Consider the following 16,496-nt stretch of genomic DNA (forward strand, 5'->3'; position numbering starts at 1 on the left):
TGTATATGATCATATATCATTTTATGAGACTTATTCTGAGAAATATGTCCTTGTATACAAACACAGAATGTACTTACACAAGTGTTGGTTAATCAAACAATGTGGCTTCTTGATGTATTCAAAAGATGTGGTAAATGGAAGATGAATAAGGCTGTTGTCAGTTTAACACTGTGATGTTTAGCAGTGTGCTTTAAAAATACAAGTATGAGCTGGGCATGGTGGTGCAATACCAGCACTCTGGAAAGCAGAGGCAGGCAAATCCCTGTGAGTTCGAGGCCAGCCTGGTCTACAAAGTTAGTCCAGGACAGCCAAGGCTATGCAGAGAAACCCTGTCTAGAAAAACAAAACAAAAGTGGAATCATGTACCACACCTGTGGTTATAGCACTTGAGAGGCGAAGGTTGAGAATCTTTTAAGCCTAGGAAGCTAGGACCAGCTTGGTCAGCACAATGAGACCCAACCTCAAAGCAAAATTATAGCAAAGCAAAAAATGTTACACAAACAAGTAACATTATCATTTTGTTCGTTGTCATTGTTGAGTATAATACAATGTCAGCACAGTAGGTATGCTGCGCCAATTTACCATTAAGCCCAAGAATGTAACATTCTCTTACGACATTAGGATGGTGCTTACATCCCTGCCTGACTCATCATCATTGTGTATCTCATGGCTGTCCCTAGGACAACTCTGCTGAGCCAGAAGAACTGCCACTTTTCCAAATTGGGAAAACATTAAAAATTTTTTTTTTTTTTTGCCAAAAATTGTCTTTAATTTTAGACATCATAGTAGGTGAAGACCTCACTGAAAGTTTGCTGTACATCTGAAATGGGGACGGCCTATTTCCTTGAGGTTGATGTGATTAGAAAGTGTTTCTAATGTCCAGCATGGGCCTAGCACTTAGGAGAAAGACATTCATTTCCTAAGTGTTTATTACCTATTGCTTCCCATTCCATCTCATGTCTCACAGATAAAAAGGCCGAAGTTTAGAAAGAGTCACATAGTTCACCAGAGTTCATTGTATAGTTGTGAACACTAGTTGCAAATCTACATCTTTAAAATTGCTTCTAGATTCAGCAGTGCTCTTCTTACCACTGCCTTCGTTTTTGCCCATGATGAAGCTGTTCTCCATGCAACACTTAGTAGGTCGGCTTAGTTTTGTGGCTGTTTCTTATATCTTTGCTGTAAAAGCAAACATAGCTGGTTTAAATTCAAGGTTGATTTGATAGTCTTTCTTGGATTGACTTGCAATGTGTTGTACCTAAGTAAGCACAAGACTGTGTTTTTTCCTACACTCTCACCTCTCTGGGACACGAGGTTCAGTTTAGATGTATGGCTTGCATGACCGCAAGTGCTGCCTCAGCCAGCGTGGTTGAGAAGCTCTGGTTTCCAGACGATGGTATCACTGTTAAACGAGCCTGCGTTTAGTTTATAGTACACAGAACAGATGACATGTTTTATTGCCCATTTGGGCCTTTCGTGAAATCTAGAGAGGTGTCTGTAAATCATGTACAAACTGACTTTTCCTTAAACTATGTACAACTATAGAAAAAGGAAAAACAGAAGAGAAACTAATTCTCTTTTTTAGATTATTTTTTTAAATTCTGGTTTTCTAGTGTATATTAAAGGAAGACAGTAGAGGAGTACATTGGCTTGAATCTGCATTTAATTCTTTCCTACCGAAGGGAGCCATCAGTTTTCATATGAAAATCTGATGTTTTAAAGCAACAGTTGAGATAAATAATGTTTATAAATTGAAATAAGAGCATTAGAAATTGTTCTAATTTGAGTACTTTAAGCTAAATTATTTGTATAATTAATATTAAATGATTGCGAGAAATATAGTACTTGCTGATTAGCCACATTGCCAGATATGTCTTATGGATAGTGTCTTCACATGCCTGAGCTGTCTGTCTTTCAAATTAAGAAATCAAAGCTTAGAAAGCTTAGGTGGTTGATTCAAAAGTCACAGTGTTAATGTCATTGACATGGAATTCTGCCTCCAGAGCTCTTCGATATGGTCTATGTTTTCTTTAATAGCTATATGTTCATGCTGCTAAACAAAGTTCAGTTTTACACTTCACTTTTTGAAGCATCGTTAACAAGCAAATTTTGAAAAATGTTTTTTCGTAGTCAGACAAGACATACCCTCTGGTTATAGCTGTGGACACTGTTGGATCATGCCTTCTTCCTTGCACGAGACCAGTGACCATTCTTTCCTCTGCTTTCCCTCCTCTTTTGAATCGGTGTAGTACTCTATAGCATCTTTAACTGTATTGCAGTAGCTGTAACAGTGCTGCATAAAAAAGCAAATCTCTGTGTAAATCATTTCAGAAATTTGGAGAAGTGCTTTGCTTGTTTTCCTGTTATTTGAGAAAGATAATATATCACTTCAAACGGTATTGTTATTGTATTTGTGAAGCGGTGACTTCAACTCAAATATTAATTTTATATATGTCATTTGTTGTTGGGTATTAAACACAGTGCATCCTAAACACATACTCTACCACCGAGCTTCAGCTCTCAGTCCCTTACTCACACTTCTGTTAAGCTGAAGGAGTGACTTTTGTCCTTACTCCTCAGAGCCTGTTCATCCCTGGCTCTGAGTAGCACATCTGGCCGTCTCCTGAAGACAGTTGTTCTAGTGTAAGCTGTGCCAGGCCTCCACAGAGGGCCGTGCATTGATCAGGAGAAACCCTAGCATTCTTTCTGGTCACAGGTTTCATCTCTAGCCCGATAAAGGCTGCATGGTCCTTGACTATGGTTTTTGATTTTTTAAGGTTAGATAAGCATTCAGAGCAACTGTTTGAGTTTTGAATTCGGTGTTTTCCTAGGCTAAGGCTGGTGGAACTGAGCAAAGGTGGCAAGGTGTGCACACATCACCTTTGTTACAAAATAGGCTTTATGCCAGATGGCTTTTCCAACGATGGGCTAATGTAATGTGAGTGACTTAAGCTAGACAGGATAAAATATGATGTTTAGTAGACGGGATGTTAGTCGCTTTTATCTAGTAATATTTTTATTTACAATGGGTTTGCCATAATATAAACTTGTAAATCAGGAGCGTCTGTAGCAATTAAGGACCTGACATAAAATCTAAAATAATCTGAAGTTTTGTATCCTTTTTAAATCTAAGATATTTCCATTTGGAGAGAAGTCCATTTTTGTCTTGTTCTTTAAAGTTGAATGGCACGTAATAATCTACCAGCTAGATTACTTTTCCACGTGTTTCTTTGTGGAGTAATCGTCATCATTGCATCTTCCTTTGGCTAATCACCAGACTCCTTTCCCACAAGGACTCTATTAAATATAGTTTATTGTCTGCATACATTTTTTCTTTTGATCTACAGAATATATTTATCACTATTAACATTATGTGAACAAAATATGATATTCATATCTATAAGAATGTAAATTCAAGTATATCTGAAATATAAACTAATTTGGTTTCTTATGGACTGCCTTCACAAGAGACTAAATGCTTATGGTATTAGCATAAAAACCACAAGTCAACTTTTAGGGTTGTCAGAAGGTCGATTTAGACTCTGCTGCCTGCCTGTGTGAATCCTGCCTATGGTAATTGCTGTTCCTAATGGGTTCTAAGGAGCTGGGCAGTTCTAAACTACCCCCCGAATTAGGGAAATTTGCTGTTTAAGAGCAGATGCATGCCCAGCCTCATTTCACCAAGGATTTGACTGGCTTGCTTGCTTTCTTAGGATGAAACATGTATTTTCTTTTTAAATTAGTTATCCCAGATATCTCTTGTCAGCAGACTCTTCGAGGAAAAGGAACAAACAGGAGCTCTGTGCATGCTACATAATAAACCAAGGAACTCTGAGATGGTAGAGTTAGTTACAGAAGTGTTTGGTAAAAATTAACCCATTTGTCTTCTTACGTAATTATGAGCTATACAGAGTCACCCATAAAGCACTGGAACCATTGGAGGCAGACAAAGCCCATCATACAGTTATGGTTATTCCTGCTCACCTATTTTTATTTGCAGTTTTTTTTTTTGTTGTTGTTGTTAGATTGTTTTAGAAGGATGCAGAGCCTTTTAATTCTTCATACAGAATTACCAACTAACCCCCCTCCCGCCTTTTCATTCTCCTTTGTCCTTAATCTCTCTAAACATATAGTCGCTTTGTGAGCGATACCAGCCTTGCATGCCAACTTACGTGGCAGAATGAATCATGTTGCTGTTGGTTTCACTCTGCACAAAATAGCCATCTTAAATAGGAAGAAGTTTCTAGCTTCAGGTAGCTTCAGCTCTGCATGCCTTGCCTAGCCTGCCGTGTAAAGTCAGTTACTTCACTCCAAATAGTACTGTATTAATATGCACAACATGACCATTTTCAGTAGAAGGTTATTAGAATGCTAGTTTGTATCCTCTAGTGAATGAAATGATGTGTGATTATGAAGTCATCAGGCATGGACCAGTAAGACTCCAGAGAGCCTGCCCCCTCCAAGGTCCTCAGGGTGCCATTGATTGGTGGCCATGTGTTTGTGCCCGATAGACTGTGAAATGGTGTGTTGCTACACGGCTGTGTTGCACCTGCGCCCCACCGAGGTGATTGATTGGTTTGGTCATGTGGAATGTTCCCATCTGGTCTGCAGTAATGTGTTTTTTTTTTCCCCCAACTGTGAATAGCAAGTACTGGCTGGATAGTTACAGCAAACCATTTCAGGAGCTAAATAATCCTTTTCCTCTGAGCACAAGTCAGGATGTGAAGGAGTTTGTTTTTGCTAACCTTGTTTTATGAATAGCAATTCTCCATCACACTCTTGCCCCTCTCCCTAGGATGTTACATGCCTCTTTCTTTTAACAGATTTCTGTCGCCTTACACTAGATTAAAATATACTTTACATATTTATCGTTTGTATGAGATAAAGCAGATTCAGTTCTTTGCTGCTTGTTTTCCTAACAATGCCACTTTAGGTGGCTTTCAGTTTTTGGGTTTTTTTTTTTTCCTAGAGACAGTTTCTGTGATCATAATTGGATTATCAAAGTACTGATGTATTTTTAAGCCTTCATTTAGCCCCATAAAAGTAGTGCTTTATTTATCGAAAACTACTGATGTTGCAGTTTAAATGTCAAGAAATTATTTATTAGGTTCTTTTAAAAAAAAAGATTCTATAGTTATGTTGGGCGGTCTTGTTTGATATTTCTTAATCTTAGTCCTTTTTCATAATTGATCTATTCATTCCACCTAATGACTAATTACATATCAGAGCACATCATCAGCCACATTCATCATAGTAGAATGTAATAATCAATGACATTTCAACAAAGGAAAAAATAAATATGCAAATAAGGCCTCATTAACATTTGCATGAGTTGTTTGAATAATCACGTTGCTGACAAGGCTGTAATTAACAGAAATTGATGCTGAGTTCAGTATTTGATAGTGTGTTTTCTCAGCGTTTTATTGTTGTCACTGCGGGGGCTGAGATGAAGTTCTGCTCTACTTGTACCTTGACTGGAGTTGATGTACTGGGCTGTGCCCAGTACCAAAGGCTTCTGGGAGCCCTTGATTTTCTGTGACCTGCACTTAATGCATATAAAGATATTTTACTAAATTACATTTTTGGATGCTTTTTTTGTTTTTTAAATAGCGCTCAGTTACATTTTAGCAATTATGAAACAAGTGTAGAAAAAACAAATATGAAAATTTAGGTTTTTATTGTTTTGCCAGAACTGAGTTATCTGAATCAGATTCTACTAAAAATTTAAGGTTTAGTTTTGCTTGTACCATGGAAAATTGCTGTCATTAAATTTTTTCCCTCTTAAGTCTGCCCCAGTAGATCACTCTGGAGAGGTTGGTGTGCTTACTGTAATTGAAAATCACTTGCTTAGGCCAACAGCAACAATGACAAAAGCCTAATTATAAAATGTACAGTTTGAGGGTAGAGGGCGCATTTTTTTTAAAATAATACTGCTCCCCACATTCCTCCTCCTTTTCCTGTACGGTTTCCTGTTTTTGTCATGGATATTAACTGAAATGTGCTAAACACAATAAAGCTGTTTATGTCAGTTTTTTGGATGACTGCAAGTGCTGATTATAACAAGTTTAAGGAATTTCCTTTGTTGAATGTGTACCCGTGCCATATGGCTCAACATGGAACATTAACTTGACAGGGATAATGGATTGTGGTGTATGGAGACAATTTCGCCTGCAGCTTTACTATAACTCATTCTGGTTGGGGATCACAGGTTTCTAGTATGGGATGGAGCAAACATCCAGATGGATTTACTTTACATAAAAGAGTTGCATTTCTTTTTATTTCCTTTCTGTAATTGGAAAAAGGTTGTTTTTTTTTTTTAAAGCAGCAAAATATTAAAAAGAACGGAAGATTTAAAAAAAATAAAAGCCTAGATTTTATGTAATCTTTTCATAAAATGATTTGAAAAAGATTATTTCTGTGTATTTAGTGCATTCATTTTTAAAGCAGGTTTACATAAGCTTATGGCACTCTTCTGAGTGTAGAGTGGAACTCCCTCCCCTTAATGTTGGAGTGCGCCAGGACTGGGCACAGGAGTCAGTGTCCTTGCTGATGTTCTTTAGTAATGACTTTCTCAAGGTGATATGGTTTGTAAGTCTTTAAAAAGTTTCTCTCTTTCTGGGCAATGATGTTTTACAAATCATAACAAAGTTTATTGGTTTTGTTAACAGTAAAGGAACAGAACTGCTTACTCTTGGCTCCTTGGTTCTTTCTGTATCCCTGTGAGAGTCTCTTCAGTTTATCTAATGAGAATAAGAAAACCAAAACTAACTCCAGAAATCAGTAAATGTAACCAAGCATTAGCTACTGCTCTCCTGTGGGTGCTAGGAGCTAACATGGAGTTTAGGTCAGAGGGAAAGAAATGCAGAGATGCAGAACATGTTCTTCGTTATACGGTCTTCTAAGAAATTGTAAACAGATGAAATTTAGAACTGACAATATTTATTAAATAAACTATGGACAGTTCTATACTGTGTAAATTAAATCTTGATGTTGTGTGTGTGCACGGCGCGCACGCGCATTCTTTTTCAACACTGTAGGTTGAACATATACTTTTGTGTGCTTTAAGAAAGTAATCTATTAGTAAACCCCAACTTTGGTTTTTGGAGACAGAACTTTGTGTTCATACAGCTTCCTAAGTGGTAGGATCTCAGGTGTGTGCTTCCACGCCCTGCTGATCTTGTGTTAGTTCGTCTTCTTCCATGGTCATATTAAACTGTAGCTTCCACACCACTACCATTTTTCAAGGTTCACTTTAGTTCCTGGGACATTCATGGTTTCTAGTATAGTGCCTCCTAATATATAAGAATGAAATAGAAAATTGGCCCTCAAAGAAGCAGTAATAATTTTAGACATGATTTTACATTCACTTCTGCATTTTATAGTACTTTTTGTAATACAATCTGTAGCATGCCCTCATCAACAAATGTTCTTCATATTTTAAAAAAATAATTTAAAGTGTGTGCGTGTGCGCACATGCATGCACATACCCATGCATTACACAAACAGAGTACATGTATGGAGACCTTAGAACAATCTGACGGTTTCTGTTCTCTGCTTCTTTCTTAACATGGGTTCCAGGGATCCACGCCCATGTCTTACTCCTCACGCAGATGTCTTCTCCTCTGAGCCGTCTTGGTGACATATCTGTTGAAACTGTGACTTACAAAGACTGTATGACCAGATGGACAGTGAGATGTTTTCTCCACTGTTACAAAAGTTTGATACTTAGGTCCCCTGTGACTATAAAGTATTCTGTGATGAGGAGGAGCTGACCTAAAGACACTACCAATTGTGATTTTTCTTCCCATTTCCTTGCCTGGCTTGGTCAGCACTCTCCTTGGTAGCCCTCCATCAAAGATAATACAGGTGGAGAAAGAGACTTTGCAACTTTTTTTTCCCCTTGTTACCGTAAGAGTATTGTGAAACATTTTCATAAGATTGGACTTGGCGATATGTATGCCGGAAGTGAGACCAGTTTTACCTGAATAGCACTGCTTTTCGTGATTATCTTAACATTCTTTCTCTGGAAGGAGAGTCAGGACTGGCTCTCTATAAATCAGATCCCGCAAGAATCTTTCCCTAATTTGGAATGAGCCTTCTATTTTTCTAACCTTTCCTGGCATATAAAAGCCTTTGGGAGGCAGTACAAGCCGGATTGTCTAGGAGTCAAGTGCAGACCAGCTTTGCTAGTGCTGCTTCTGTGCACTAGGGCCTCCTATTAACCAGGACTGACTTACAGTTGCATCAAAAGTGTAAGGTTTTGAGATGTTTTGAATAACTATGCTGCCAGTTGTAGGATAAGGGCATTATCTGCTTTTTAGAAATGACTTCCTCTTAGGATTTGATTTACAGACTTGGGATAAAGGACTGAGGTACAGTTAGAAAAGGCCTAACCATTGGGGCTAATAGATAAGCAAAAGTAGGCGGATCTCTAAGTTCAAGGACAGCTTGGTCTACATAATCAGTTTCAGGACAGCCAGAACTACATAGTATGCGACCTTGTCTCAAAATTAAAAAATAAAAAGTGTGAGAAAGAAGAGAGAGTGGATATAGTGATCATGATACATTTTTTTCATCTGTGTAATTGCTTTAAAAAATCTGAAAAGAGGGGCCTGGAGAGGTGGCTGAATGGTTAAGAGCACCACCTGCTCTTCCAGAGGTTCTGAGTTCAATTCCCAGCAACCACATGGTTGCTCACAGCCATCTACAATGTGATCTGATGCCCTTCTTTGGCAGATAAAACACTCATATACAATAAATAAAATAAATAAATCCTTTTAAAAAATCTTAAAATAGTGGATTAGTTATATTTTTGGTCTACACTTATAGAGAAAATATACTTATCCTGATATTTAGAGGACAGATATTCAAATACTTTGCTGAGATACACCAACATTAATCAAGTGATAACATCCAAAAGCATGTTTTTAATTTGTTTTCAGTGAGTATCTTAATGTTTACTTCAGAAACTGCAAGTTACAATAACCCATATAGAGACTGTACACCTTACTGACCATCGTCAGAGCAGAGCCCACAGTAACACTTAGAAAGCATTTCTGCAGATCCTACGTCTTCACATCCAATCAACTATAGGTTTGAAAATCCTCAGGGGAAAAAAAGGTAACAGCACAAATCAATACAGTTAAACAGTATAACAACCACGTATTATAAGGAGTCTAGAAATTATTATTTAAATGTAGGGAGATGTCTGGATGAGACCTGATAGGCTGTGGCCATATGGGGAGAGGAGTTCCCCTTCTGTCAGAGGTCTAGGGGAGGGGAATAGGGCAAGGGAGGGAGAGAGGGGCAAATGGGATGATACAAGTGAGGGGATAATATTCAGGATGTAGTCTGAATAAATTGTAATAAAAATAAGTGTAGGCAGGTGTAGGTCAATTCTGTGTAAATGCTGTGCTGGATTTTTAAGACACTTGAACGTTTTGGTATCCCTGGGTGGTCTTAGAGCCAGGACCTAGGGTTACCTGAATAATAGAAGCCATGTCACCACAGAAAGGTAGCACATAGTCTTTCACTTACCTAAAAGCAGTTCATCCCTTCAAAAACTGAAGAAAATTGCCATGTTATCCACCAACTGTACTTAAAAAGAGGGCCAGGAAAGCCGGGCGTGGTGACGCACGCCTTTAATCCCAGCACTTGGGAGGCAGAGGCAGGCGGATTGCTGTGAGTTCGAGGCCAGCCTGGTCTACAAAGTGAGTCCAGGACAGCCAAAACTACACAGAGAGACGCTGTCTTGAAAAAACAAAAAACAAAAAACAAAACAAACAAACAAAAAAAAGGTAATCCCCCTCAGGAACAGTCATAGGGGAGGGGAATAAGAGGAAAATGAGAGGGAGGGAAGAATGGGAGGATACAAGGGATGGGATAACCATTGAGATGTAACAAGAATAAATTAATAAAAAAAGGAAAAAAAAAAAAAGAGGGCCAGGAGTAAACTTTCATGGTCTGATATTCTTGGCATTCTTTATTACTGTAATAAAATCACTGTTCACAATTAGCCAAATGACCAAACAAGTGTCCACTGATGATACACAAATACAGTAGTCATGCAAAGGAATGTTAATGTGCCCTACATCTGCCTTATGTGAAGGACCGTGTGCTAACTGAATGAATATGCCTGAAATAAAACAAACATTATAAGACAGATTCGATACAGTTCTGCCTATAAGGACTCAGGATGCCGGAATGCTCGGCTTCAGAGTGGTAGAGTGTACATTAGATGTTTGGGGATAAGGGTGGAGAAGAAAAGTAGGCAGTGTTTTGATAGTTCTTTGTTTTTTAAGCAGCGGACTCTGAGGTTGGTCTTTCCATGGTGTCAATGCATTTAGTCTTTCAGAATGGTTAGGATCCTTGTGTTATATGTGTGCTGCACATACTGAGAGAACTTACTGAAGCAAGGGTACTTTTAACCAGCAGTTACTTATGTATTTATCATTTGTTGTCTCTGTGTTGATGTAGGCGGTACAATGTGTGCGTGGAGGTCAGAGGTTAACTTCTGGGAACTGGTTCTCTCCTTCCATCACATAGTGTCTGGAGATTGAATTCAGAGCACCAGGATTTGGAAATTGCATCAGGACCTGTCTTTAATATATGGTATAATTTGAGTTCCAGTTTATCTTTTTCAGTTAACCCATGTCTATATAAAAATCACAATGGCAACATAATTGCAGCCTAAGCAAGAAACAGAGTCTGTAAAGGCACAGTAAAACCTAAATGCTTGTGGACTGGCTATGTGCTTTTATCACAGCCTTTTACCTGACTTTGGCGTTTATCCAGCCATTGGATGATGCTGTTAGGCTGAGTCCTTGATCTACTCAGCTTAGTTTTGAAATGCAACACTACCTTTTCACATTTATATTTCTTTAGTTTGTTTCCTGTAGTTTTATAATCATACAGTTAGATTTTTGAGCTAATAAAATGTCCTTCTGTGCCTCATCTGGGGTACGGGCATTAAGAGAACAGCTTCTATGTCAAGAACGTGCTGCCTTGTGTCGTGATGGTCACTTGCTGTTGTCCAGAGAGAACAGAAGAGCATCAGTGCATCTGCTGGGATAGTTTACCAACTGTTGCATTTTTTTCCCAGTCTTTTTCATAAACTGGAATCCTGTAATGTTTTTTCACTTAGTATTATAATAGACTGAATATGTTTCAAAAAATTCATATGTTGAAGCCTAACCCCCAGTGTGATGATTTTTTTAATAAGTGGAAGCCTTCAGGAAGTGAACTGAACATGAGGCTGCCTCTGGACCTTATAAAATAGACCCCAGGAAACTTCCTTGTTCTTTTCTGGTGAAAAGACAGTCATCGGTGAACCTGGAACCAGCCCCCTAGACAGCAGATCTGCAGTGTAGAACTTGGGCTCCCTACCTTCCAGAGTCGTGAGAAGTCAATGCTTGCTGGTACGCAGCCAGAAGGCAATTGGGAATAAGCATGGTCCATGAGTGTGACTTTGAAAACATTCCCCCAGTAGCCCATCATGCAGATACAGTGCTGCTTTCTCACCTATTTCTGAGTCATTTAAATCATTTATTAGCAATTTAATATTAACTGTTCTGTATATAAGGCTTATCTGTCTTGATTTCTAAAAATTATATTGCTTGTTTCAAATTTAAAGGTTCTGTAGTATATCATGTGGTGTTTACAGATTCCGACATATGAAATTATTCATTATTTCTCCCTAGGATTTGGGTTTGGGAAGTACCCAGTGCTTAACATTGAACAGATGCAGAGTTGCCGTCTCTGAATCCGAGTGCTTAAAGGTCCTGCTCAGCCTCTTCTGTACCTGCTTGGTTGGTCTCTCATTTATGCAGCATTTCTCCAGGTCTCTCTCCTTCCCAGCTTTCCCTGCCTTGTGTCTGCCTCTTATGAAGTGGCACAAGTAGTCTTTTTCTACCAGTTTTTGCTTTTCTAATTCCTTTTAAAGAAATTGAACCACTTAAAGAAAGTGGTAGGTACTCTGCAATAGCCCTGAACAGAACATATTGGCATAATTTCATGGAGCCTTTATTCTCTACTGTTATGTGCATTGTGCTGTTTTTCCAACTAGGTTGGAGGTAAATTGTTCAGCCTATCAACAGATAGACATTTTACATGAACCAAAAAGGAGATCACCAAGTATTATGAAAATCAAATACTAAGAGTTAGGAGTAACATATTTTAATCTTTTATTCAGTAAATATTTATAGGTAACGTGCAGTATGCTAAGGACTGGGGATCCAAAGAGAGCAGTGTAGGTAAGGTTTTGCATACATAAACGTTATGTCTAATAAAGTTGTCCATTACTTTGGGCTTTCTGATCTCAATGTGCTGCATAATGATAATAGCACACACTAGCCATTTCTTTAGGACAGATATTAGGCTAAGTATTGGATATACTAAGTTCATATAGTCCAATGATAAAGACGTAATTCATTTCATTTTGCAGTTGAGATATCTGAGGCTGAGGTAATGATTTACACAGGACTGAACGCTTCACATAATAACTCCCCAATCTGTGTGATTTCTCCAGTTGCAATTTTAGTATTTTGTGACTTCTGACTCCAAGTCCAGTCTTTCCTCTTTGTTCTTCTCTGTAGCTTTATGTCTCTGTCTGCGCTGTGCTCAAAGGTAGGTCTTCTCTCTTACGAGAAATATCCAGCCTGTGCTTATCTTTGTTCAAATGTTTTTTATGGTACTTAAAAAAAATCTTTCTCCCCAAAATTTTCCTACTTCTGCCTAGATAATTTAGGTCACACACAACTATAAGATGTAACCATTCTCTCCACCTCGCCCTCCCAGAAGTCTTCTCTGGTAGATGCATCCCATTATTTTAGATGTCTTTAAAATCTTTAGTGTCTCAGACACTATTGGTAAACAAAATTTAGGTTGCTTGTAAGTTTTGTTTTGGTATGTGTGTGTTTACTATAGTCCCAGAAAATGCTTCACTTTCTCAAGATAGAAAAGGTAGAAAGGGTTTGGGGAGGCTGCTCAGCCACTAAAGGTGCTTGCATGCAAAGACTAGAGTTTGGATTCCAGAATCCACATAAATGCAGAGGATCGTGGCTCACTTGTGTTTCCAACCTTAGAAAATGAGCATTGGAGATCTTCAGAACAAGTTAGCTTAGCTAGACTAGCCAAAAAAATAAAGAGCTCCAAGTAGCAACTAGCTATTGGTTACATACAAAGGAATTGATCAAGTAATTAAAATATATTACAGATAGATGGTTAGTATCTTACTTTGAAGCAGAAAATTATAAATATGGGAGAAAACACTAGAAGAAATCTTACAATATTGGATGGAGATATTAGTTTGAATTCATAGTTCAGAATATACCGTAAGAAACAAATACAGGTATAAATGTGGCGTGGAGGTCTAGATATACACCATATGTCACCCACCACTCACAGAGTCTCAATACCGTTGCCTGTGCCTAGAGTTTAGCTTCTACACACCATTCTCCATCAAAAGGAACCAGCATTCCACAGAAAAGGCAGAATAGTAAAAGTTGAGCAAGGAGCATCCTTTGCTGTGAGATAAGGATGTGCTCAAAGAATGACGACACTTGTTAGGCCTGGGAAGCCACTGGTCTGATACACTTTGAAAGGCAAATTAAATAATAGTAGCTATAGATTTATAATCTCCTGTATAAAATAGCTGTCATGTTGATATAAGTTCAGAGCTTTATGAGAAACAGGATTATTACCTTCCCATGAAATACTTAAAAGTTATAGTTGGACAAGATAGTTTTTCAGTTGGGAAACACTGGCAGATATTGATGCGCTGACTGCTAATAATCCAGATTTACATGCCACCTGACAGAATAAATGGAACCATCATCTCAATTATGTGTGGCCTGAGCTACTCTGGAAGAAAGCTCTGACCAATTGAGGGGTGCTTTGGCCTGTCAGAGCAAAGCAGCAGTTAAGGCCATGTAAGAGAGCTGCAGATAGTGCGCAACACTCTTCCTAAAGAGTTAGTACAGGACCATTCAGAGCAACTGCTGAGGGGTAAAAACAGTAAATATGTAAAGGTTAGTTAGATCATTTTGGTCTATTGTACATTACACACACTGAAGGTGTTTGCAGACAGAATTTTGTCTACAGCTGACTTTAAAAATAGTCCAGAAAGAAAATTTCCTTTTTATTTGTAACTTTTTTGTAAGTTTAGGACTTTCTAAAATTAAAACAGCAACCAAAAGGACAGTTTTGAACCTGAATGAGTGTTGAGGATTTATGTTCAGAGCTGGAGAAACAAAAGAGCTTGCCCACTTGATATCTGAGTACAGATCCCTAGGACCCATAGAGATGCTTGGTGTGGTGGAAGGTGGTAGCCACCTCAGCACTTGGGTGGGGGTGGGGAGGTAGGAAGGACTTTGGAACTCGATGGCCCAACAGAATAGCTGAATTGGTACCTCCAGATTTCAGTGTTTGTCCTTATCTCAAACATGTGATGGAAGGTGATAAAGATACCTAACATTAGCTTGGCCACCATATACATGCACATACACAAACACACAAGTGCACAGTCACCACCCCCACCACCAAAAAATATGTAACAAATAAATTTAATAAAAAGAATTTTATGTTTGTATATAAGGAGAAAAAAAAATACTCCTCTCCTACTGCTAGAGCCCTGTAACTAGCCTAGCTAAAGACAGAGTAACAAGAGAAACAAAAGGTGACTGATATGTATCACACTGCCATGTGTGCGTCCAGAGACAGTAATGCAAAGGGACGGCTAGAGCTGACTTGCTAGAGGGAAGAAAAGACACTTAGGGATGCAGATGACCTTAGCTGAGTGTAGTGCCTGTCTTTAAGAAAAGATTAGGGTTTTTCTTACGGACTTTTGAGAGATTCTGCTTTTAAATAGATAAAAGGATTTCAAGAACCCACACCTTTAACACAAAATGATTGTGGCAGGGTCTTAGCCACCCTGTCTTCAAACACTGAAGTCTTTCCACAGCTTCCCAAGTGCTAGGATCACATGTGTGTATCCTACTTGTACAACGTAAATTTCTACGCTGCTATGACCCACTTTGATGCTGTGTCCCAGACCACTTTCAGTGCTCCGGGAAGTTGCCCTCAAGCTCCTGAACTTGACTGTAGTGGTGATGTTACTTTCAGGACTTAGGATTGTCTGAATGGAGAGTTCGTGTCTGACTAGGTGACAGCTTACATGCTGGGACCAAATCAAATTGGGGTAATGGCAGTTGTTGGTGAAAATGAAGGAATAGGGTATGAGTCATGTCCTAAGGGTTGTCTTTGAGGTATGAAAATGTCTAAATGGAAACTAAGGGGGAAGTAGATGGTATTTAGTGCACAGAGACTCAGATTCTGGCCAGAATTGTTGGTATTCCTCAGCTTACTTGCAAATACCTTAACGACATAGTTCTACTTTATTTTTTAATATACATTTATTTGAATAAGGAGGGTTAAGCATGTGCTCTGTGCATTATTGTTTGTTCCACTGTTGCATGCTTATTCTGTAAACAAATAGCATGTCCAGCTACATAGCGAACTAACACTCTTAACTGTAGATGCTCTGCTTACCAGAACTTGTGTTCATGGTGTCTGTTTGTAACGATGATTGGTTAAATGACCTTTCACATACTATACCACGCTGCACACATGAATTAGCTTAAAGATTTTGGCATACCTGTTAGGAATATATTATGTGTTTTTAAATTGCTTTTTCTTATAAAACATCTTGCTGAAAACAAAAATATAAACGATTTAAGAGAAAATAAGAACATTTCTGTAGTGTCACCAAAGACGGACCTTTCCTTACTCCTGACATTCAAGGTTTAGAGATGACAGATACCATACAGGGGATCCTGTGTCTTGTCTCATTCCAAGTCTGTCACTTCTCCCATTTGAAAATCTGCCCATTTGTTTAATGTTTTAAGCATGCACTACCTGTTTCTCATACTGATATTTCTCTGATTGACAAGGAGGTTTGACACTTCATGTGAACATATGAACTGGCATGTGAACATGTTGTGTATTCTAAACTCAGTTTGCTGGTTATTGGGAACTTGTACAGCTTCCCCTGTGAGTTATACTGTGGGGAGTAGTAAAGTAAGTAGTCAAAACTGGTCAGCATGCGACACATAGTAGACATAAGCTTAAGTCTAGAAGGAAGAGTATTACAGTATAGGGCAAAATGAAAAGTCAGAAGAAAGAAAGGATTTGTTTTCTTCTGCTTTACCTGATCAGTAATAAATGGAGTTTGTCTTTGGAACTTCCCTGTCCTAGTGTCTGTAGCCCCTTTTGTCCTGTCTGTGCCTGTAAGCAGTTTCCACGTGCCCTGTAAGGCCATGCTGCCTTGCGTCTCCCAGCTTGTTTCCTCCATACTTAACTTTATCTCTAATTGTTTCTCCAGTGGAATTAGCCTCAACTGATGTTCAGAGTATCAGTACATTAATGAGCAGTGGGAGGGGGTTCAGGGCCCCAGTCTTAGCAGTCTGCTCAGCCTCTGCCGACCAAGTGACCTGGGTAGT

The 16,496-nt window shown here is 38.6% G+C and overlaps 1 protein-coding gene across 5 annotated transcripts in view; it reads left to right on the forward strand.

Annotated features, from left to right (window-relative positions):
• TCF12 (transcription factor 12) overlaps positions 1-16,496 on the forward strand; it is a 262,121-nt gene that overhangs the window by 138,221 nt on the left and 107,404 nt on the right. The window lies entirely within an intron of this gene.

The sequence above is a fragment of the Acomys minous genome (genome assembly GCF_964271855.1).
Source record: "Acomys minous genome assembly, chromosome: 13".
NCBI lineage: Eukaryota > Metazoa > Chordata > Mammalia > Rodentia > Muridae > Acomys > Acomys minous.